The following is a 23,025-nucleotide window of genomic DNA, read 5'->3' as shown; positions in this document are numbered from 1 at the left end:
AATACCCAGGCCAGCTTGCAGTCAAGATCATGCCTGCCTACCTCAGCCACACTCTCTACCATGTGTTTGCACTCTGACAGCAAAGAAACCTTCCCAAACACCAATTTTATTGTGTCACAGCTCCCTGGAGAATCTGCAAAGGCTTTCTGCTGTGAAACCAAACCAAACCACATACACAAAAACAAATTCTCTGAAAGTATGAAAATGAATGAGAAGACATTTCTTGCCTCAGCTTTGGCTGCAAAGCCAAAGGCAAGTAATGACTTTGGTCAAGTGGATTTTAATTTGTGACATCTTAACTAGTCACAACACTTCAGAATCATATTTAGAGAAATACTATCCAGAAATTCTCTCCCTACTCTTCGAAGATGGCTCTTCTTATCAGTGTGCCAGGCAGAAAATAGACTGTGCTCAAGCTTTGTTCTTCTTCTTGGGAAACTGGGTGGGTTGGGGCTGCTATGACTCTCAGACTGGTTACTCTGGTCCAAGAGAAGCCTTATCCATTTATCCTTAATCCATAGATATAATAAGGTATACCCCCTTCTCATTTGACATTATCTTGATGCTGGGAAAGATTAAAGATAGGAGGAGAAGGGGGTGACAGAGGATGAGATGGCTAGATGGCATCACTGACTTAATGGACTTGAATTTGAGCAAACTTTGGGAGATAGTGAAGAACAGGGAAGTCTGGTGTGCTGCCATTCATGGGGTCTCAAGGAGTCAGACACAACTGAGTGACTGAACAACAGATGAGATACATTCTCCCTTCTCATTTAACATTGCTGAAACCTGAATGTGTTTCCCCATCAATATTTTACAAATGCTTTTGGCCTGGTGGCAGTGACAAGGTGGTTGTCATCTTCTGCACGTGAACTTAATGAGATCATTGTCACGGTCTGACTAAACTTGGTTGCAGCTGTTCATATTCTCCTAACTTGCACTGGGTTGACTTTCCCTCAAAGGGTCTTCAATAAAATGCACTGACTCAGCACTGGAGTCATAAAGTTACTGTGTGCATAGAAAGTCATGGATATAGAAAAGTGGATGGAAACACTGATGAAGCAAAATGTGTCATGGGAGAGATAAACCATCAGATGGTTTCTGAGCCTGAGGGAAGGAAGATGTCCAATGCTTGTCAGTAGATGATGCCCATCAGAAACCAACCTCAACAACTATAAGTGGGAGAAATTATTTTTTCTTTCTTAGTGGTATCTAAAATGACCTCTTCAAGTGGCTAGATTTTCAGCTTCTAACCCCTTTCTGTGTGTGCCATGGTATAAACCAGATGGGAAACATGATTTTAAGCTCTTGGGTTTTTGTTTACTCAAGCTTTCTTATTAAACAAATAATTTCAGTTCAACTGAAAAACTTTAAAATTATTGAAATGGAGGTGTTGCTTATGTTCAAAAAGAGCAAACCTGGGATTCATTTACTATTTGTTGTAGATTAACTTCCACATAATTTCAGTTTAGCCTTGCATGCTAAAGGTAGGCTTGAACTGTGGGTCCTTGAAACAGGTCAAGTTCAGGTACTTATATAAGCAATGGGCACTGGATCCAGCATTGTCATTCCACTGGGGGCAGTGGGAAGCACTTGGAAGGAATGGGATCTTTCTGCATCATCTGTGGTATTTATATGATATGCTCCACACTAACTGCATGGCATTGAAAAGGATACAATCTTCCTTATTTGGGGAGGCAAGATTGGAGCCTGTTCTCCAGCTACTATTGGCCCCTTCCTCAAAATACAGTGTGTCTTTCTGAAAATACAACTTTAGGATACAGATTAGAAAATCAAATAATAGTATGTAGGAAGGACCTTGAGATTACTTAGCTCAATTCATTCATTTTACAAGTGGGTCATCTAAATTCCAGATGAAAAGGGCACTTAGGATCTCACGGCTGGTTTGCGGCAGTGATTAGGCCTCCTGGCCCTGGAGGAATGTCCTGTCACATACACATGTCTTTAAAGGCAAATGTTCACGTAAACGACATGAGGAACTTTTTGTGTGTGTTGGTTGTGTGTAAAATTTTATTAGATTCAATTCTTGTAAATCTTTGCCTTCTCAGCTTTGATGAACATTTGTCACTAGTTAAGAACTTCACTGGGCTTCCCAGGTATTGCTAGAGGTAAAGAACCCGCTTGCCAATGAAGAAGACGTTGAGAGACACAGGGCATGGCAGCCTACTCCAGTATTCTTGCTTGGAGAATCCTATGGACAGAGAGGAGCCTGGTGGACTATAGTCCAAAGGGTTGCAAAGAGTCAGACACAACTGAAGTGACTTAGCATGCATGCAGGGATTTCACTGTGGGTTTAACAGAAGATACTTCTGTCCCAGAAGTTTTTACTTCTCTGTGATTATAAACTAGATGATTTTCACCCTTCACCATCTAAGCTTGGTTTTATTTTTCCAGGGAAAGATGTCAGCCTGGAAAAATGTTCTTGGGATTAAAAATGCATTAACATGATTCTAACCATGAGGACTACAGAGATGGGAGGGGAAGTAGCAAAAGTCTTTTTCTTCCCTCCCTGCTTCACTCTCTCCAGTGGAATTGACAATATATTTTACAGATGCCTAGTAACCCAATAAATACAGTCTGGAGAGAATGACCCACATTACTGATTTCAAGATATGACATTTCAGGGCTTATGAAAAAAGAGCAGAGAGGGTTTGTCAATACATCATAGAATGCAACAAAATGAGGTCAACCCCTGCTTTTTTTAAAAAAAAATGTTTTGCTACACATGAGTCTTCAAAAAGCAAAATTGAAAGGAATTTACTTATAGGATGTGGCCTGTGTCTTTATATTTGTTTTTGTGGTGTAACATGCGTATATACCTCCAGAAGATGTCTTAAAATCTAAAAAGAAGACCATTGTCTGGTAGCCCCACAAGAGACTAGGTTAAACATTTCTCTAGGTAGAACCTTACATTTCCTTGAATAGTTATTCTTAAACATACTTTCATCTTGGTTGTGTAGCTTACCTAGGGCAAGTGTTAAGTTTTTTTGTTTTTTGTTTTTCAGATAAAAATGAAAGTAAAAAAGAATTTGAGAAGAAAAACACAAAGAAGAGGGGGGAAGAAAAGAAACCTTCTTTCCTGGGATCAAATAGAGGGGGTATGATATAGTGGCCTTTCCAAACCACACCTGAATGCCTGGTGCCTGGACACATGACACATGATGGATATGGCGCTGAAACCCACAGCCTGAATCACTGTAATATAATCACTATAATCAGCATCTATCTGTCTATCCAACTATCACAAATCTTCCTCTGAACAATCTATGTGTGTGTGTGCATTCTCAGTTGTGTCTGACTCTGTGACCCCATGGACTTTAGCCCTCCAAGCTCCTCTGTCCAGGGAATTTCCCAGGCAAGAATATTGGAGCAGGCTGCCATTCCCTTCTCCAGGGGATCTTCCTGACCCAGGGATTGAACTTGCGTCTCCTCTGTCTCCTGCATTGGCAGGCGATTCTTTACCGTTGAGCCACTGACAAAGGTTATTAGAAAGTATAATCAATCAATTCTGTAAAAATGATTAACATGCAAACTTCCGTTCAAAAGAGAAATATCTTATTTTGCTCTATAACTTCTCAACTTCTATATGAGAAGCTGTGTCATTTTTTCCTTAAAAATATTTGGGAAAATAATTTAAAACATATGGGAAGCAGTGCTGAGCAGTGGGATGAACACAGGAGTAGAAGTGAAGGGTGACTTTCAGTCCCTAACATGGATTTATAGGGTAACTTACAGAATCACTGCCCATGGTGGGCAGTCCTGGGTTTGTGGGCCCTAAACTGTGTTGTGTGTGTGGAAGAGGGGCTAAGCTCATTGCTAGCATTTCTTCCAGCTTTAACATTCTGTGGTTCATTTGCTTATCTTGCATAATAGAATCTTTCTGGAATATTTATTATGAATGAAGTTAGGGAAGAACCATTAGATCATAAGAACAAATGTGAGTTAAAAAAAAAAAAGAATGTAAAATTTATTTCCATTGCAATGCCTATCCTGGTCTCAATTACCAGCACATATACTTGCTAAGAAATCAAATTTGTCAACTCTTATTTCCAATTGCTAGCAGGGCATCATATTTCTCAAAATGCCATTTGTAATTCTTCCCCCTCAATATGGTGAAGCATCAAGTTGAATGCCTGCCCAGGCTTTCTTCTCTTAGCCCTCACATCTTAGTCATTTAAAGAACAATTTTGAGTAACAGAGTTACTCTTTCCTCTTTATTTTTTTTTTTCTTACAAAATTCAGTTTCCTGGGCACTTCCTAGAGGGAGAATTCAATCATGAGATGTACCATAGAAAAGGGACCGCACTACTTTTAATATTAGCCCTTTTAATCCGGGGGTTATCGAACTTTTCTGATTTTTGCCTGGGGAAAACTTTCCCCTAATTTTTTTTTTAACATATCCTTTGGTCTGGTTGGCCAGTAATTGACTTTGTCCCTTTTTTCATTTATTTTCCTGTCTCCTGGCTGTAGCATCTTCTCCCCGGAGTCTCAGGTTAGAAGTTTTCCCTTTTGTGAAACCATGACAGGTGCCTAATTGAATGATGAATGTCCCTTTATTACTCTGTAATTGAACTGCCAGCTTTTTGATTGGTTTGTAGAGATGCTCCCCCCCATCATCAGGCACTGCAGGGGGTTTGGTAGTTGGCAGTCTGGTTCTACACTCCATCTGTCTTATCCCATCTAGCCCCCAAATGCTTTTTTGGGGGGTGGTGATAGAGGTAGGGAGCAAGGGGGAGGGGAGTCATAATAAATTATGCTAATTTAATGTAGCTCCAACAATGAGAAGATCGTATTGTTCTGTGCATCTTTGGGGTAAATGCTCCACGACATTTTGTCATCATGGGTGCCTAGGCTGACAGGCCCAGGATGAAGATTAATGGGCCTCACCTGAGTGACAGAACAGGGGATTGTGGGGAAGAGAGGGTCATTCATCATACTCTGACAGGTGTCATTCAATCAGACAGCAGCTCCACCGTCACTCGGCTAGCAGTTCCATTTTTCTGCCAGTTAAGCAAGGAGTTTAATAACATCCCCAGAATTAAAACTCATTCTTTGTAGCATGTCTGACAGCTGAAAATAAGAAAATCAATTCTTCACATGTTATAGAACAGTTAACTGACTGGGGCTTTGACTCTAATTTAGTCTTTGGGCTGCATTTCAAGCAAAGAGCTTTTTGTAAGACATCATCTATTAAAATGTATCCATAGTGCTAGATTTGGTGGTGTTGTTATTGTGGGCTCTTTAGAGATGCAGGCTTTCCTACCCAGTGTCCTTTTACTCACTGCATGCTGAAACACATCCCCATGATAGCTGGGTCTCTCCTGCTTCAGCATCATTAGTGATGTTTACTGCTTCTCTCTTCATTAATATTGATCCCCTCCCCAACTACTAGCAACAACCAGACAAACACTAATTTGAACCATTTGGTATCATTAAACTGTTTGGATTTCAAGTTTCAGGGATCTTAGAAGACAGAGAAGATGGTTCAGACTTAAGAAGGGGGGATTAAACTTGGTGCTATAGGGTTGTCCTGATGAATGGTGACACTCTAGGTAGGTAACTATGGCTGACCACAAAACACGGCTCTGAATTCCTTTCATCCCTCTTCCAATCTGGAGGAGGAGTCTACTTCTCTACCTCCCTGAATCTGGGTTGCACAAGCCCATCACTGGTTTTGACCAATAGAATGTAGCAGAAGTGACACTGTGTAACTTCAGAGGCTGGGGCTAAGAGATCTACATGCTTTATTTTCACTCTGTGTGAAAGCTAGCTACCGTGTAAGATGTCAGTTCTCTATGCTGTGAAGAACTACAAACCAGCTAGCTATATGGAAAAGAAATTGCACAGAAATGCACTCCGGCACCAAGAATATGAATGAAAAGTTCTTGGGTTCTTCAGCCCACCTCAGCAACCAGTTGGATGTAGCCATGTGGTAGGCATCCTGTATATTCTAACCCTAGCTATAAGGATGCCATGTAGAACAGAACTGCCCTACTGAGAACCACTCATGTTTCTGACCCACAGAATTGTGAGCAAATAAAGTGACTGTAGTCATTACATTTGGGGGTAGCTTGTTATATAGTGATGAATAACTAAAACAGTGAAGGTGAGATGTGAAAATTTCAATGATTTAGATTTCTGAATAATAACTTTGGATAGAATTGTGACAAATGTGTGATATGAGGCAATCACTATTTGTTTAAAGAGAACTTCTATAAAGGTACATATTACAAATACACAGGGACACGTGATAACTGGGATTCTCCAAATCCACAAATCATGGGTAATTTATTCCAGTAGAAGAACATCTGAAGCTTGGGAAAAGGAGTAGAATTATAAGGGACAATCACTTTTTGAGAAAGGTCTCAAGCCCATGGTTAATTCTAGGGAAAGAAACAAAGTAAAGATCATGCTGGTATTTTTTATTGTAATAATTTACACAACAGAATTTTTCCCTTCCTTGAGAATAACCTTCAAAGAAAGCTTTTAAAAGTTTAGACTTTGAGCTCATGAAACAGTATCTTTGAAATCAGTAATAATTACTTGCCTGAAGAGTCTTAAAAAGAGGCTACTGGAGCTGAATACTGTTGCTGTGATCTTGATTGAATGGTCTGCATTGACCTTATCTTCTTAAGAATTCCTACTGTCCTTAATTTCAAATTGTCCTGCAAAGTTACATGCCTGCTCAGAGTCAGTATCTCCTGATGCCCATATTCCTATACTCTATCCTGTGATCTGAAGCCATCTCCTTAGCATCTGCCATGTTTTTTTTTTTTCCCCTTCTGATTCAGGTTTTGCTACCTCATAACATATCATAAAAGAGCCCTTGTCTGAATACCCCACTCTTCACATAAATACTGATACCTCTAAAGGTTCATTATGTCCTTCCACTGAGCCTGAAAACCAAGAATTAATTACAAAAATAAGCTTTTGGCAGCTAGATGATCAGTTCATTTTAAAGCATCTAGGTGATGCTCCAATATAAAGTATGCAATATTATCTAAATAGCTCTTAAGCTAGCAGAGGACCTGGCACTTAGCAAGTGCTCAAGAAATAATTGCAAGTAAATATTAGCAAACTGGTTCATAATTATCCACTGTTTACTACCTATTGCAGGTAGGGGAATTTACATATTATGAAAAAAGCATATTTATCAACTTCTAAAGATGTAGTTGAGATAAGAAAGGCAGTTTCATATATAGTTCAGTCATAGCTGAGAGGCAGAAAGATAAGTTGATTTTAATCCATGGCCCTGAATCCACGGATTTCTTTCATTGCAATTCAGTTACCAAACCCAACTATTCAAATGACTTTTTGGAGACAGAACTTTGGATTAAGAATCAGAAGGCTTGAATTCTAGTCATTTAAACTCTGTTGCTTAAGAGGTATTAATAACTTTGGGCAAGTCATTTTACATCTCTAAACATCAATTTTTACTTGTAGAATTGAATTATTCTCTAGTCCTCCTGCTTAACTTTGGTTTATGAGGAGCAATTTATATGACATATATTAAAGGAGTAAGCCAAAGCTTAGCTCAACCCTATGTGCACCAGACTCACCAGGCTGCTGCTCTCAAACCAGCTGAAATGTATTTAAATATTTTTATATTGTGATATCTTTAAAATACTCATCTGGAGACTTCTGAAGTGTATTAAGTGATTATATGAAATTTTGTTTTTTTTCTAGTTCTGACAAACCTTCAGTGACACTTAATCTGTGTCATCTTTACAGATGGCACAAATGTTTCTCAATGATAGGAAACAACAATGTTTTCCTGGGTTTGGTAACTGATATAGCAAGATGCCTGCAGAAGTGGAATCTGTATCAGGGGAGTCATCATTTCTTGGGCATAGAAGATGTAGAAGGAGGCAGTTGAAGAAGAATTTTAAAAAAGGAGAAAAGGAAAAAAGAACAGGTACCTCATCATCAGAAGTGGAAGTCTTAGAGAGTAAGACTCAAGAAATTGCAGTTTTGAACCAAACTCAAAAGCCAGGTGTAACAAATATGGATTCTAAAGCCACAAGTGCACTGATGGCCTTTCTTTTGCTGGGGGGAAGAAGTGTAAATAACCAACCCCTAAAGATCCAAAAAAGCCAACAGCCCTGGCATGACAGCGCCTGCTTTGTAATATGACATGGAGTTTCCACTTGGGGAAGCTCCAGGCCGAGAAGAAGCATTTCAGTGGGTGGGTCTGATGTCAGGGAGGTGGATTCCATCCGACTTACAGCTGCACCAAAGGCTGACTTTGGCAGCAATTCCCAGGCTATAATTTTATAAACAGTCTTTTCTTTCCAGGCTTCCAATGTGAATTTAGACCTCAGCACAGATCCCATCTCACATCTTTATTTTGTGTCATCACATTCTAATCCGATGACAAACAGTTGGTCTGAGATTTCAGTGTATTACTATATTAGTGCAATTTATGTCCTGTGTGGAAGTTGATGATGTGTAAAGACTATATTGTGAACTTGCCTGGATTCTAATCCAGCACCTAAAAGGATAGTATTGCTTTGGTGGATCACAATGGTACTTTATTATGAAATCCAATGGTTAGCTTGTGGTGCTGGCTTGCCAGTAGAAATGTAATATTAATTGCATTTCCCTAAAAGTGGGCCAGAACTCTAATTCACCTTTGAATAATCATCGTTGAGATTTAGCATCTAATTGTGCCATTTCTGCTTAATATTGTTTGTAGACATATTAAAAAATTTATACCCTATCTTAAACAGGCAAGAAATATGGAGTGGAGTGGATCCAGCTTAGCCAAGGGGATAATGGCTTGATTCTCCCTACTTATTAAGAGATGTGGAGCCGGTTGGGAATCCAATCAGCCAAGCACATTCTCATTCCAAGTCTCCTTCATTTGTTTTATTAAAAGATATTTCCACAACCTGAAAGCAGTGTGGTGCCCTAGCACATCCCAGAAGAATCAGACCTGAAATAGATGAGCTCAAGAAGAATAGAAAGTAAATCAATTTCCATTTTCACAAGCCTGAGTCTGCTCATTTTCAGAGAAGACGAATCATGCAGAAAATAGTGCCAAATTACTCATGGGTTAATGGCAATTTCACAGACAAGACAACTGGTCTCCCAAGTTGTTATGCTCAGGACGAGGTCTGGATAGAGGTACTTTGGACCTAGATCAGGGCATCAGGAGGACTTCATGCCTCAGGGACCATTCTCACTCCTTTCCCCTTGGCTCGGTGTGTTGATATGAATGAAATGCTCTTCCCTGGGCCGCCGTTGGCTTTCTCTGCCGTGCTCCACGGTTTTGTCACGTCTCCTTTGACTGATCTTTTCATCCTTGCTGAGATAAAAGAGATCAAATTATGTCATGTGGTATTACTTGAAGTAAATTCTTGGTGGACTCAACTATTTGCAAGGTAGTCTTGATATTTTTGCTAGATCAAAAGATATTTTAAAAGTCTTGTTCCCTTTGGAGTTGTGAGTATATGAGGTCAGGGAGGGACTCTACTAACTTTGTTGGACTATTTTAAAAGGAAGAGGAGTGACTGTTTAATCCTAATGTTTAATAAGCAGATGCTGACTTATTGGGCTATCCTTTCTTTGGTACTTAGGGTATGACATCAGTGAATGTCATTAGAAGTGTGGGATAATGGTACCCTTCTGTAAGTTTATAACAATTTTCTTATCTGATTGTGCTTCCTTTCAGAAAGAATTTTTTAAAATTTTCTTCACTAGGATGGAGTTGGCTTGCAAAGCTCCAGCCCAGCATTGTCCAAGTGAAATGTGATATGAGCTATATAGATGAATAAAAATTTTCTAGTATCTGCATTAAAAAAGTAAGAAGACAGTGAAAATAATTCTAATAATACATTTTATTTCACCTGATATATCCAGAATACAACTTCAACATGTAATCATGCAAACAATTACTGAAATATTTTACATTCTTTTTTTTTCCTGTTATTTCTTTGAAATCCAGTGTGTACAATACATCTCAATTTGGACAAGGAGGCCTGGCATGCTCTGATTCATGGGGTCACAAAGAGTTGGACACGACTGAGCGACTGAACTGAACTGAACTAAGTGACTATCATACTAGTCAGCACAGATCTAGACCAAACATGATTACCCCAGTTGTTTTCAAAGTGTATTTACAATACTAATATACATCTCTAAGATTTTGGAGTATTCAGAAACAACCTAGCCTGCAGATCTTTATATTTTATCTCAACATATTTAGTTTGTCAAGGTGCAAACAAATGTGTATAAAGCTGGTTGCCAGCAGGACCTCTTTTTAGTCAAATTTTTAAAACAGGGATGTCAGTAACCCATAGTTAAGCTATAAATCTTTGACCATTATTCCTCCCTTCAATGACATGACAGAAGTGTGCACAAAAGAAGAAGAAAAAAATTACAATTGTGAAACATACTTATTATTATTTCAGTTAAAAGCATATCATTTAAAAAATTATTGAAATTAGTTGATTTACAATGTTTTTGTTTATTTCAGGTGTAAAGTGATTCAGTTCTATATATATATGTGTGTGTGTGTGTGTGTCCTTTTTTTTATGTTCTCTTCCATTATAAGTTATTACAAGATATTGAGTATAGTTTCCTATGCTATATGGTAGGCCCTTGTTAGTTATCTATTCTATATATAGTAATATACATGTCTTAACCTCAAACTTCACTTCTACTTATTTCATTTGCCCCTCCCCTTTGGTAACCACGTATGTGTGTTAGTTGCTCAGTCGTGTCCAACTCTTTGCAACCCCATGGACTATAGTCAGCCACACTCCTCTGTCCATGGAATTTTCCAGTCAAGGATACTAGAGTGGGTTGCCATTTCCTTCTCCAGGGGATCTTCCTGACCTAGGAATCAAACCTGGATCTCCTGCACTGCAGGCAGATGCTTTACCATCTGAGCTACTACTAACCATAAGTTTACTGTCTGAGCTATGGTAACCATAAGTTTGTTTTATATTGCTGAGTCTATTTCTGTTTTGCAAATAAGTTCATTTGTATCCTTTTGTTTAGATTCCACATAAAACTGATATCACATGATATTTGTCTTTCTCTGACTTACTTCACTTGTATGATAATCTCTAGGTCCATCTATGTTGCTGCAGATGACATTATTTCATACCTTTTTAAGGACTAATATTCCATTGTATATATCACATCTTTATCCATTCATCTGTCTATGGACACTTAGGTTGTTTCCATGCCTTGGTTATTATAAACAGTGCTGCAGTGAACATTGGAGTGCATGCATCTTTTCAAATTATAGTTTTCCCTCGTGGATGCCCAGGAGTAGGATTGTAGGATCATATAAAAGCATAGCAGTATTAGTTTAGTCACTAAGTCATGTCCGACTTTTGTGACCCCATGGACAGTAGCCTGCCAGGCTCCTTTGTCTATGGGATTCACTAGGCAAGAATACTGGAGTGGGTTGTCATTTCCTCCTCCAGGGGATCTTCCTGACCCAAGGATCGAACCCATGTCTCCTGAGTCTCCTGCATTGTAGGCGGGTTCTTTACCTGCTGAGCCATCAGGGAAGCCATATCATTTAAAAGCATACCATTTTTAAAAATAAACAAAGCAGCTTGTAAGTAAACTCTGTGTCAAAAATCAGATTGATGGAGGTACTTTGACTTAGAAAAACTTCTAGAGGCAGAAAAGTGAGAGGATTCTGATGGAGGCTTGAGGTGGAACACTGCCCATGTACATGGAGGTAAGGGAGCATCACAGCTGCAGTTAAAACCGGAGGTGAGTTGATCCTGCTCTGGGACAGTTCTACCAAGTAAGTCCACTCTGTCCCTGACGTTTTAGAAAACTTTAGAAGATAGTCCCCTCTGCTGTAGCTGGTCCCAGCTCATGAATGATATGCATCATCCCCCTCCCCCCTGGCCACTCTAGGTTTTCTCTGCTCTCAGTCAGGAGGTTGGTTAGCTTGTTGGAGGTGTCGTGTCTTCCTCTTTGAGGGGTCTAGTCTTTGATCACTTTATCTTTGGGATTCTCCAGGCAAGAATACTGGAGTGGGTTGCCATTTTCTTCTCCAGGGCATCTTCCCAACCCAGGGATCGAACCCAGGTCTCCCGCATTGCAGGCAGACACTTTAACCTCTGAGCCACCATTACTGCCCACATTATGGAGCAGCCACTCCAGCTCCTCACAAGGAATCTGATCAATGACCTTTGCCCTTTTGTTGCTGTCTGGATCACTGGTCTGAGGAGCCCAACATGACCAAGCAGTAATCCAAGCTTAAGTTTGAAAAACTCCTTACTGTGTCCCCACATGAAAACATTCCTCAAATTACCACTTCACCCCTGCTGAGACCCAGTGCCTCTAATTCAACAGAACCTTACATGATTGCAATGGAACATACAAATTCAACAGGTTGTCTCTGGGAGATCATGGACCTGTTTATTTCAGCTACTGGATGACAGCACTATTTATCACATGCAGTTTTTTGCATTCACTTTATCCTGGAGATGAGCACCCTGACCCTGCAGCTTGTGAACCCTGACCCAGCACTTTAGCAGAAACTTTAATATTCTGATGTTGTATCAGTTCAGCTGCTTATACTGGCAGCCCCAGTGGACCCTATGCTCCGAGGTTCTGTGTGCCCATTGTCACATCTCTTTTACTGGATAATGACAAGCACTGATCAGATGCTCATCCAATAAATGCAAAAATCCTGGTTTTTCGTTAGTGGATGAAGATGCACATTATTTGGAAAGGTTATAGTATGAGACTTCGACCTTGTTCAGGTGACTCAGAAGGTTTCCTTGAGGAGGTGATAAATAAGTGACAAGCTGAAGAATCTTAAGTTAACTAGATGGAGAAGAATGAGGACAATGGTCCAGGCAGAGGTAAAAGCGTAAGTGAGCATTGTAGGCTCAAGGAAATGAAAAAAGGCTCCTATTTTTGAGTAGAATTTGAAGGTGTGTAGTGTGAGAAAAGGATGGAGAGAGGGGTCAAATGAAGGAGTTTTTATTTTATCCCGAGTGCAATGGAAAGCCACTGAAACACAGTACATGAGGGCTTGCATGTGTGAAGTTGGGGGATTGGGATAGAGAGAGAATCAATTTTGTAAATCAATTTTACAAAGGTCACCCCAGCTGCTGTATAGAGAAAACATCAAAGTGGGCCAGAGAGAGAAGACAGATAGTTCTGTTAGGGGGCCACTGAATGGTCCAGGTGGGAGCTGTTGGTGTCCTGGCCCAGAGGAAGCCTTTAGTAGATCATATTTGCTAGAGCTGTTTTATTGCTGTTCCATGTGGTAGAGGACAAGCTTGTGTTGGTTGGAAAGAGTAAACTTTTGGATTTATGTGGCCTCTTTGCTCTTTCATGAGAAAATGTGCCCCCTGTGAAGGCAAAGACTTGGAAAAGGAAGTAGAGGCACATCAAACCTGATCAACTGGCACCTCTGCTCCATTTGAAAATTTGGAACTTGGACCCCGAAGCATTGCTTTCTTAATCCAGTGCTGCTCACAGCTGAATGGCCACATCCACAGTAGAGAATGGATGGACTTAATCCAAGTCCAAGTGTGGAAGGGAAGGTTAGCATGAAGCTTCTCTCATTTAATCTCTAACCTCTTTATTTTCTCAGTGTCTGGGGGATTAAAATAGCTACTTCATGTTGGTCCTTTTACTTAGACTACATATGATGAATCACTAGACATACACATACCTCTAGGCACAAGAGCTATTTCTAGATCTTGAGATACACTCTGCCCCCAACTCAGTCTTCCCGCTTACCTCCTTTTCTCCACTAAAGTGAAAGTGAAGTCGCTCAGTCGTGTCTGACTCTTTGTGACTCGTGGACTGTAGCCCACCAAGCTCCTCTGTCCATGGGATTCTCCAGGCAAGAATACTGGAGTGGGTTGCCATTTCCTTCTCCAGGGGATCTTCCCAACCCAGGGATCGAACCCAGGTCTCCCACATTGCAGGCAGATGCTTTAACCTCCGCACCCCAAGGCAGAACTCAAATCAGCTCATGAACCACTTCCTCCAGGTCTTCTCCAACCCACCCACCCCACCCAGGCTGGATTGCTGCCTTTCCTCCAGGTTTCCAGTGTCCTCTCTGCTTTATTCCTTCTCCATTGATCCCTATGGTGGGCTCTTTCTTGCCATCTATCACTCTCCCTGGGCTGCAAAGTCTCTGACAGCTGGGATCAGCATCTCATTCACTTTTGTATCCTTCACACCTAGCATGGTGCTAGAAACTCAATGTACACAAATGAATGATTGAAAGAGGAAAGGATTAAGGTGAATGTTATCTACATTTAGATAAGCTACAGATAAGAAAAGTAAGGTGAGAGGAGAAAGCTAATTTTGGGAAAGGCAGCAAAGTTTGTCCTGGGTGCTGGAGCTGGGATAGTTATGTAGATGTTTGACACCTTGTCTGCTTCTTCACAGTATCGTCACCCTCTTTTTCTGCTGAGTCCACTTCACCTCAGCATCTAACACCTCAGGCCACACCCATGACATCTTTGGTCTGGTTCCAGGAGGAGGCAAGTGGAGTTAGAGCTGAGAGGCAAGGTCTGGGGGAGGAGGGGAGAGAGGCATATTATACCCTATTATTGGGGTTGGCTTTTCTGATCATGGGTAAGGATCCACTTTTTGTCAGCAAGGTTAAAACTAGGTACATAACCCACTGCTAGCCAATTGTTTGAAAAATAACTTTAAAAAATAAACTCAGTTTATTTTCTTCCTCAAATTGGTATGTATGGATAGGGTACTAGTCAAAATGCAAAGGGAAGGCAGTGAGAAAATATGGAGTTTTCAACTTCCAGCCCTGCTTGTTCATAACTTAGGGATCTTGAACAAACACTGAACTTCAGGGAACCTCAGTTTCTTTGTAACTGGAGACGATGCTAGCTCTTTCCTGATAAGGATGTTGTGAAAATGAAACGAGATGATGCCCACTTCACACAAGGCTGAGCATGTGGTAAGCCTGGAAGGAGGTTAGCCAAAGCTATTATGATACCCACTCCACTGTTCTTGCCTGGGGGAAAATCTCATGGACAGAGGAGTCTCATGGGCTACAGTCCATGCGGTAGAAGAGAGTTGAACGTGAGTTAGCGGCTAAACCGGCACCACCACCATTTTGTACTACATGCAAATGACCAGACGTTATATGCATTGTGTGCATGTTGTAAATAGTTCCATGTGCTCAGGTGTCTTACCTGAGGATCTCGCCAGGACAAGGATTGTTCACTTGCTTGTTGTTGTTTAGTCGCTCAGTTGTGTCCAACTCTTTGCGACCCCATGGACTGCAGCACGCCAGGCTTTCCTGTCCTTCACCATCTCCCGCAACTGGCTCAAACTCATGTCCATTGAGTCAGTGATGCCATTCAACCGTCTCATCCTCTGTCATCCCCTTCTCCTACCTTCAATCTTTCCCAGCATCAGGGTCTTTTCAGATGAGTCGGCTCTTTGCATCAGGTGGCCAAAGTATTGGAGCTTTGGCATCAGTCCTTCCAATGAATATTCAGGGTTGATTTCCTTTTGGATTGACTAGTTTGATCTCCTTGCAGTCCAAGGGACTCACAAGAGCCTTCTCCAACACGACAGTTCAAAAGTGTCAATTCTTCGGCACCCAGCTTTCTTTGTAGTCCAACTCTCACATCAATAAATGACTACTGGAAAAACCACAGCTTTGACTAGATGGACTTTGTTGGCAAAGTGATGTCTCTGCTTTTTAATATGCTGTCTAGGTTGGTCATGGCTTTTCTTCCAAGGAGCAAGCATCTTTTAATTTCATGGCTGCACCTGCTTAGATCTCTCAAATTATTTTGTATATTGAATATTAAAATTCAGCAGATAAATATCAAGCTGAGCACATCTTAGAATAGGATCTTTATTTTGTGCCATTTGATTTTATCTTTTTAAGAAAAGAAATATACATTTTTTTTTCTTTGAAATTAATTGAAACTGTGCTTGTTCAATTTGTTCAACTCCTCAAGTGGTTCTCAGTAGCATCATCTCAACTGGGAGATGTAAAATCGGTGTAATTCTCCCTTCCTCCACTTTCTCTAATATGTCTGAACTTAGCAACTCACGGGAGTGATGTTACTGCTAGGTGGGTAGCAAGACAACTGTTTCAGCTCCTGGCAACTACAGACGTCTCTTTCAGGAAGGGTAGAAATTGGATGACATAAATCACTTACCCACAATGACATTTATAGATATTATTAGCTTTTTAAAAATGCGGTCCTTTTAAGGCTCAGACAAAAGATAGTGTTGTGCCAGAGACAGCACAAGATTAGGAATCTGGAGTACCAGTTTCAGTCTTTACTAGTCGTGTGACCTTGTATAAGTCTTCTTCTCACACTTTATTCTTCTATGAAATGAGGCTAAAATAATTCTCCATCTGCAGTGATGACTAATGGAGATTTTATTATTATTGTGAGGAGATTATGTAGACTACTCAATCCTCTCCATGAAAGCCATGTTTTCTCAAGCGTTCTAAGATTCACATATGTGTAAATATCAGAAGGCACTGAATTAATGATGTCAACAATCATGTGACTTACTTATCTTATACAAGCTGTAAAGTCAGTGGTGAGATTTTATCTGTATATGTATATATACATATATATTTCTGCTATTGAATCAAAATATATAAATAATTAAAAATGGAAATAATTTCTCAAAGGACAAATACTTTCCAATGTACTAAATTCTTCAACACCAAAAGTTTATTAAAATGAAATAGACTTTTCTTTCATGAAGGTTATAAATAATTCCCCTTCAGAATGAGTTTGCTGAACCTTAGGAATCTTACCTCTTACTTTGGGGGAAAAGAATCCTACTTTAATACAATAATATTTTCACCTTTTAAAAATTCTTTCAAAATAGTTCAGATTTTCATTTCACTTTGAGATTCTGAGAAGCAATGACCATATTACTCAGGGGAGCCTCTCATCAGTACGTTATCTCAAAGTCTCCCTCTCTCCTGGGAGACGTGCCTCTGTTATTCTCAGAAGCTCTGTCTCTTAGTTTTCTTCTCTTGGCTAAGGGTATAAATCAAGGAGCCAGTTCAATTTGGAATGTAGGCCTTAGCTTTAGTTGCTGTAAGAAACAGACTGGATTATTTACAACCCTGGGTGTCCAGGTTTTCATCACCACGGACGGTTAGGTGTTTGAGAGCATTCACCTTTCAGATATCCAGAATACAAGCTGTTGATCCTCTGTGGATTGTAAATTTCTAGAGTTGGGCTTCATGGTTCTTGTCGGCGAGGCAAGTTTTATGATCACCATTACATTAGCTCCTGTGAAATGCTGGGAAGCTGGGAGCCTCCTTCCTATTAGGAAGCCTTGCCTTGACTTTCATACCAATAAAGTTGTTCTTAGACTAGAGTTCATCCTAATAAGCATCTTGAGAATTGCACCTGAACTAAGAAATATTTTCCCCTCTGTCTGTCCTAAGCCTCAGAATCTCAAGCAGCCTACATGCTTTGAATCTAAGACAAGGCTTCCAGCCTAACAGCTTTTTTATCACCTTCCATCAAGCGGAAAAGCCTCCAGGTGGATTAGGCTGAGTGTGTAAGAAGCTTACAAGGTAGCAGATGTCAAGCCTCAGTAAAGGTCATTCTATTAGGACTATTCTCTTTCTGGGCACAGATTCCCTCCTGGACTAGTGAAGACCTGGGAAGGAGGACTTGATATTCTGCCACAAACCTTTGGAATGCTTAGGAGAAAGGGTTATGCATGACAAATGTGCACACAGCTCAAGGATCTAAGCTTCATAGGGGCAGCATGTAAAAGGACAATGGAATACAAAGGGAAAATGTTACTTGAGAAATCTTTCCAAGTCAGACACACCAAGTATTACTGCAATGTGATGGTGTCATGGTTTCTGGATAAAGAATCTTTCTTTTATACAGAAACACACATTTCTTCATCTGAAAAGGGAACTTAGAAATCTGCATGTGTTTCTGTCTGATGAAGAAAGATTTACAAAAGTTCTCCACCATTTCACCAGGATTAAAGTATTTAGCGCTTACCTAGTTGAATGCACAATAAGTTGCCGGAGTGACGCAAAGCAAATGTGCTAAAGTGAGGGAAAAAAAATCGGCTTTAATAAACTCTTCCTAAGAGCCAAGCTTCATGTTGTGTTGGTAGCCACACACTAGTGGAATTGTCTTAGGGATGCAAAAACTCCACATAGGCTGTTGGCTTAATGCTTTGACTCAGCTGGGTTAAGTGAGTTTGGCCAAGTTGTGGCTGTTGATGTATCACTCACTCTCCAGTAGACTCTTGGAGTAATGTGATTAACCTCGCCACTTATCAGTCAAAATGACTCTCCTGTCACAAGTACAAGTGCCAGCATCACATCAATAGATAGAGGTGAAATAGGGTGCATTTCTCAAGTTGCTTTAGTCAATTGGTATCCAGTTGCATAGCACTCTGTACTTCTGGTCCCAACTTTTCCAAGAAGTCTGGCCTTCCAGCAGACAACCCCAATTAATGTCAAGTACAAATGGGTTCTCTATAAAAGCATTTGACTATGTCATTGCCTAGATCTTGACATTTGTGGCCAAATTTCCAGTCTTCCTGTTGAATAGCTTCTTGTTGGAAAATATCAAAAGAAAACGGTGGGGGTGGGGCAGGGAGACATAGACTTCAGAGTCAAACTATTTCCTCCCACACACCTGAGTCATGGGTCAAGGGTTTTACCAATTTCCTTTCTGGGGTTTTTCCTAGGCTCCCGTCTAAGTATTTAGTGGCAGACGGGATGGAAAGTAGAGATGTGGTTCAGAACTCATTTGTATTTTTTTAATGTTGGAGGTAATCTTATTGCCAGGCATTTCCATTCACTATCCCCGAATAGAAGCAATAATTTCTGATGAAGCAGTACTGGTGGGGAATGTCTTTACATGGCAATACAAAACCTGTTGCAATCTTGTGAGCCTTTGGAGTATCTTGCTTAAAAGGGTTCTTGTCATTGGGAGTACTCACTGGAGCCAAGCCAGTTCCCGGGGGAAGGCTGGTGTCTGCTACTTGTAGAGCTGGCTGTCAGGTTGGTCCTGTGTGTTTGTAATTAACTACGATGTCTGGATGTTGATGGAGTGAGTCTGGCCAATGGTTTCCTCTCTTTGGAGGGGTTTTCTGGCTAGCTCGCCTGAGTCAGAAATGCCAAGTTGGGAGTTGCCTGGAGACTCCGGAGATGCAGATTTGTTTGGCTGAGCTCCGATTGTGAAGCCAAGCACCGAGAAAGCAGATCAGACTTAACCTGAATTGTAATCAATGGGCTTCTCCAACCATTTGGCTCCTCTGCTTTCCAATGTTATGTTTAATGTTTTAAAGCATATTTAGTAAACATGTCACTAGCAATTGTCAGTCCTTAGTCTCTCCCTGCTCTTTGCTTAATGATTTTTCCTTTTCCTTTGGGTTAGTGTGGTAGGCTGCTTTGGTGATGTGTCTGTGTGCGAACATGTATGCATGTGTGTTTCAGGCTAAACAGACTGGAAGATTTGTTTTTACTAGCTCAGTAGCTTGTTTATAGCACCCACTCCTCATGAACCAGATAAATAATCTGAATTCCTCACTTTTCTCACCAAATTTGGCTAGCTCTTCTCTCCTGAGAAAGCTGAGCTTAGGGTACACATAAATTCCTGGAACAAAATTTGAATTTATAGACTTATGCAAGGTCTACTCTTTTTTTTTTTTTTCCTGAATTAAGTTCAAAGAACAATATTCCTCTGTATTAAATCCATTTAGAAAACAACCACACTTTGCCAAATGGGAAGTGGTTTCTTAAGTATTTCTTGTTAATTCTTTGAACATCAATATGGGATGAAGTTGGAGTCCTTGGTCTCCACAATCTCTGCCTTCCTCTTTTCCTTTCTCTATGACTTCTCCCTACATATGCCTTTTCCTGCAGTTATTTTCTAGCTTCTTATAGATCTCTGAATATCTTCTGTTGCTTCATGCCTCTTTGCTTTCATGCATGTGTTCATTTCCTATAGATGTCGTAATAAATGACCACAAACTTGGTGGCTTAAATAGCAGAAATGTATTCTCTCACAAGTCTGGAGGCCAGACATCTGAAATCAAGGGTCAGCAGGTTCACACTCTTTCTTGAGGCTCTAGGGGAGAATCTGTTCCAGGCCTCCTCCAAGTTTTGGTGATTGCCAGTATTCCTTGGCTTGTGACAACATCCCTCCAATCTCTGCCTCTGTGGTCACATTGCCTTCTCCTCTTCCCCTGGTTCCCTTTTAAAAGGACATTTGTGATTTAGTACATTTAGCATTTAGCACCCACCCAGATAATCCAGGGTAATCATCCCATCTCAAGATCCTTAACTTAATCACACCTGCAACAGCCCTTTTTCTATGTAACATTGACAGGTTGTTGGGTTTAGGACCTTGCTCTCTTTTCTGGGGGCATTATTCAGTCTACCATACATACTCCTGGGACAATCTTCCACTCTTTTTTTCCCTTTCTTAGACTGTCTTAGATAAAGTATCTTCTTTTATTTTATTTTAAAAATAAATTCTAATTTGTTGAATACTGGTATATTTTCAAAATCACATACTTGGACTTCACAGCAATATTAAATTACCATAAAAATTCCCAAACTCTTATTCTTATCTCAAATCTTACCTCTTATATCTTATCATGCTCTTATATCTTTTTTCATGTCATAAGCAGTTTGAAGTTTGAAGACTGCCACTAGTCCACAGGCCATAGTTTGAGTAGCACTGATGTAAAAAGACTATTGCTCATTCAGGAACCCCCTTTTCCCAGGAACCTTTTCTAGCTCACCATTCAGGACTTGAGTTTAATGACTCTGCCTCCTGCTCCTAGGGTTCCTAAGATATGGTATTCTGTTCTTCACTACCTAGGTTCTTCATTACTTGCTTGATTCTCTAGCTTTAAACTCCTTAAAGGCAAGAACCATACTTTGGTGAACCTGAGGCTAGCATAGATCCAGATGTGTAGTAGATGCTCAATAAGTATATATTTTAAGCATATTGAATAAATGAATGAGAGAATATGTAAGATGCACATGGAGTGTGGAGATTGGCTCCAAGATAAACAGGAAAAGAGCTTATTTTGGGAAAAAATGAGGCTAAAGAAACGGAAATGAGTCTAGAATGGTTTAGTAGATCACATGCTGCTAAGCTGCTTCAGTCGTGTCTGATTCTGTGTGACCCTATAGACGGCAGCCCACCAGGCTCCCCAGTCCCTGGGATTCTCCAGGCAAGAACACTGGAGTGGGTTGCCATTTCCTTCTCCAATGCACGAAAGTGAAGAGTGAAAGTGAAGACACTCAGTCGTATCCGACTCTTAGCGACCCCATGGACTGCAGCCCACCAGGCTCCTCCATCCATGGGGTTTTCCAGGCAAGAGTACTGGAGTGGGGTGCCATTGCCTTCTCCATTAGTAGATCGCATAAGTGGTTAAATTACCTCTTAGTAGATCGCATAAGTGGTTAAATTATCTCCCATCAAGAAGGGAAATCTGTTTCCTTACTCTTTACATCTGGGCTGGCCTGATGACTTGCTTTGACCAATAGAATGTGGAGAAATGTACATCAGTTCTGAACCAACATTCAGAGGCTTCACAGCTCCTGTTTTCCTCTGCTACCATATGTACAAGGCTAGCTTAGCCTCCCCAAAAATGAGAGACTTTGCAAAGAGAGATACCAGACATCCATCTGAGTTCCCCAGATATGACACAAGCCCAATCAAGAACAGGTAAGCCCATATCAGTCCAGAAGAACCACCTAGCTAAGCTCAGCCTAAACTGAAAATACACAGACTCATGAGAATCACTTATTTAGAATGATTGGTTTTTAAGCCATCCTGAGAATCATTTATTTAGAATGATTTTTTTTAAGCCAAGAAGGATGGTGGTTTGTTATTATATAACAAATGCTGATTCTTCAGAAAGGAATGAAGAATGGGGTATGAAAGTTATTGGACAATTGTCTTCTAAATGCGTGCAGGGCAGAATAGAAGTGGATTCAAATTGTGACAGAGATGTTTAAGATTGGGTAGTAAAAAGTGCTTTTCCTTTGCAGACTGTGAGACGTTGGCTTACCAGTTACAATTTGGGTCTCTGGCCATAGAGCAGAAGGGTGATAACTGATCCATATGGAACTTAAGCCTGAGACTTACTGTCTTCAGAAACAGAGTCGACAGGCAACAGTTGATAATGGTGCAGTTCAGCTCAACTGTATGAAAACTGGCACTGAATTTAACAAATTTGCAAATAAGACTAAAAAGGAAAGAGGAAAGCAGTTGAGAAATAAGATTTTGACTTGATAATTCCAACTGAACTTGTACTCCTCCCTCTTCAGGACTCATTTGGTCATCCTTTTATTAATCTCTCCACAAATATGTATTATGTACCTTCCATCTGCTTGGCACAGAGCTGGGTACCAGAGAGTCAGTGATGAGTAGAGCAGACACAGACCTCATAGATCTTACAGTTTGGCAGGAAAGACAACCCAATAGGCAACTATTAAACTCTGACACTTAGACTTTTTGCTTTTATTAGACACATCAAGCATACCTTTTTGTCTTTACGATGCATGCCATCGTGTATAATCAGCCTCCATCAAGCCCTGGGCATATGTATCTTTCAGCATGATGCTTAGATTGCTTCATGACTAGTCTGAAATCAGTCATTTGAAATTATGCATCACAGTTATTGATGTGGATCATGACTGAATCAGGGAGAGTGGAGTCAGAAGGTGTGAGAAAAGAAGTAACATATCAGGTGGAGGCTTTTATGGGCTTACAGGTGAGCCTATTTGTTCCAGGCTACGGTGCACATTTTTAGCTTCTGCTATAAAACATCTGAGGCCTGGAGATCACAAATCAGATATATTGCATCCAACGTTAAAAACATCTCATAATTTACCACAGTAAATCAATCAATGTTTTCCTAGAAATATTGGAACGGAAACAAGAGTTGAGTGAAAACAGAAAAATCTCTAGAGGTTTAGTTGACTTTAAGGTATTTCTTGAAATATGGAATCCCAGGGGCTAAAACACTGTATTAGAAAGACCC

The sequence above is a fragment of the Capra hircus genome, chromosome 11 (assembly GCF_001704415.2).
Source record: "Capra hircus breed San Clemente chromosome 11, ASM170441v1, whole genome shotgun sequence".
NCBI lineage: Eukaryota > Metazoa > Chordata > Mammalia > Artiodactyla > Bovidae > Capra > Capra hircus.
Note: the sequence above shows the minus strand (reverse complement) of the source record.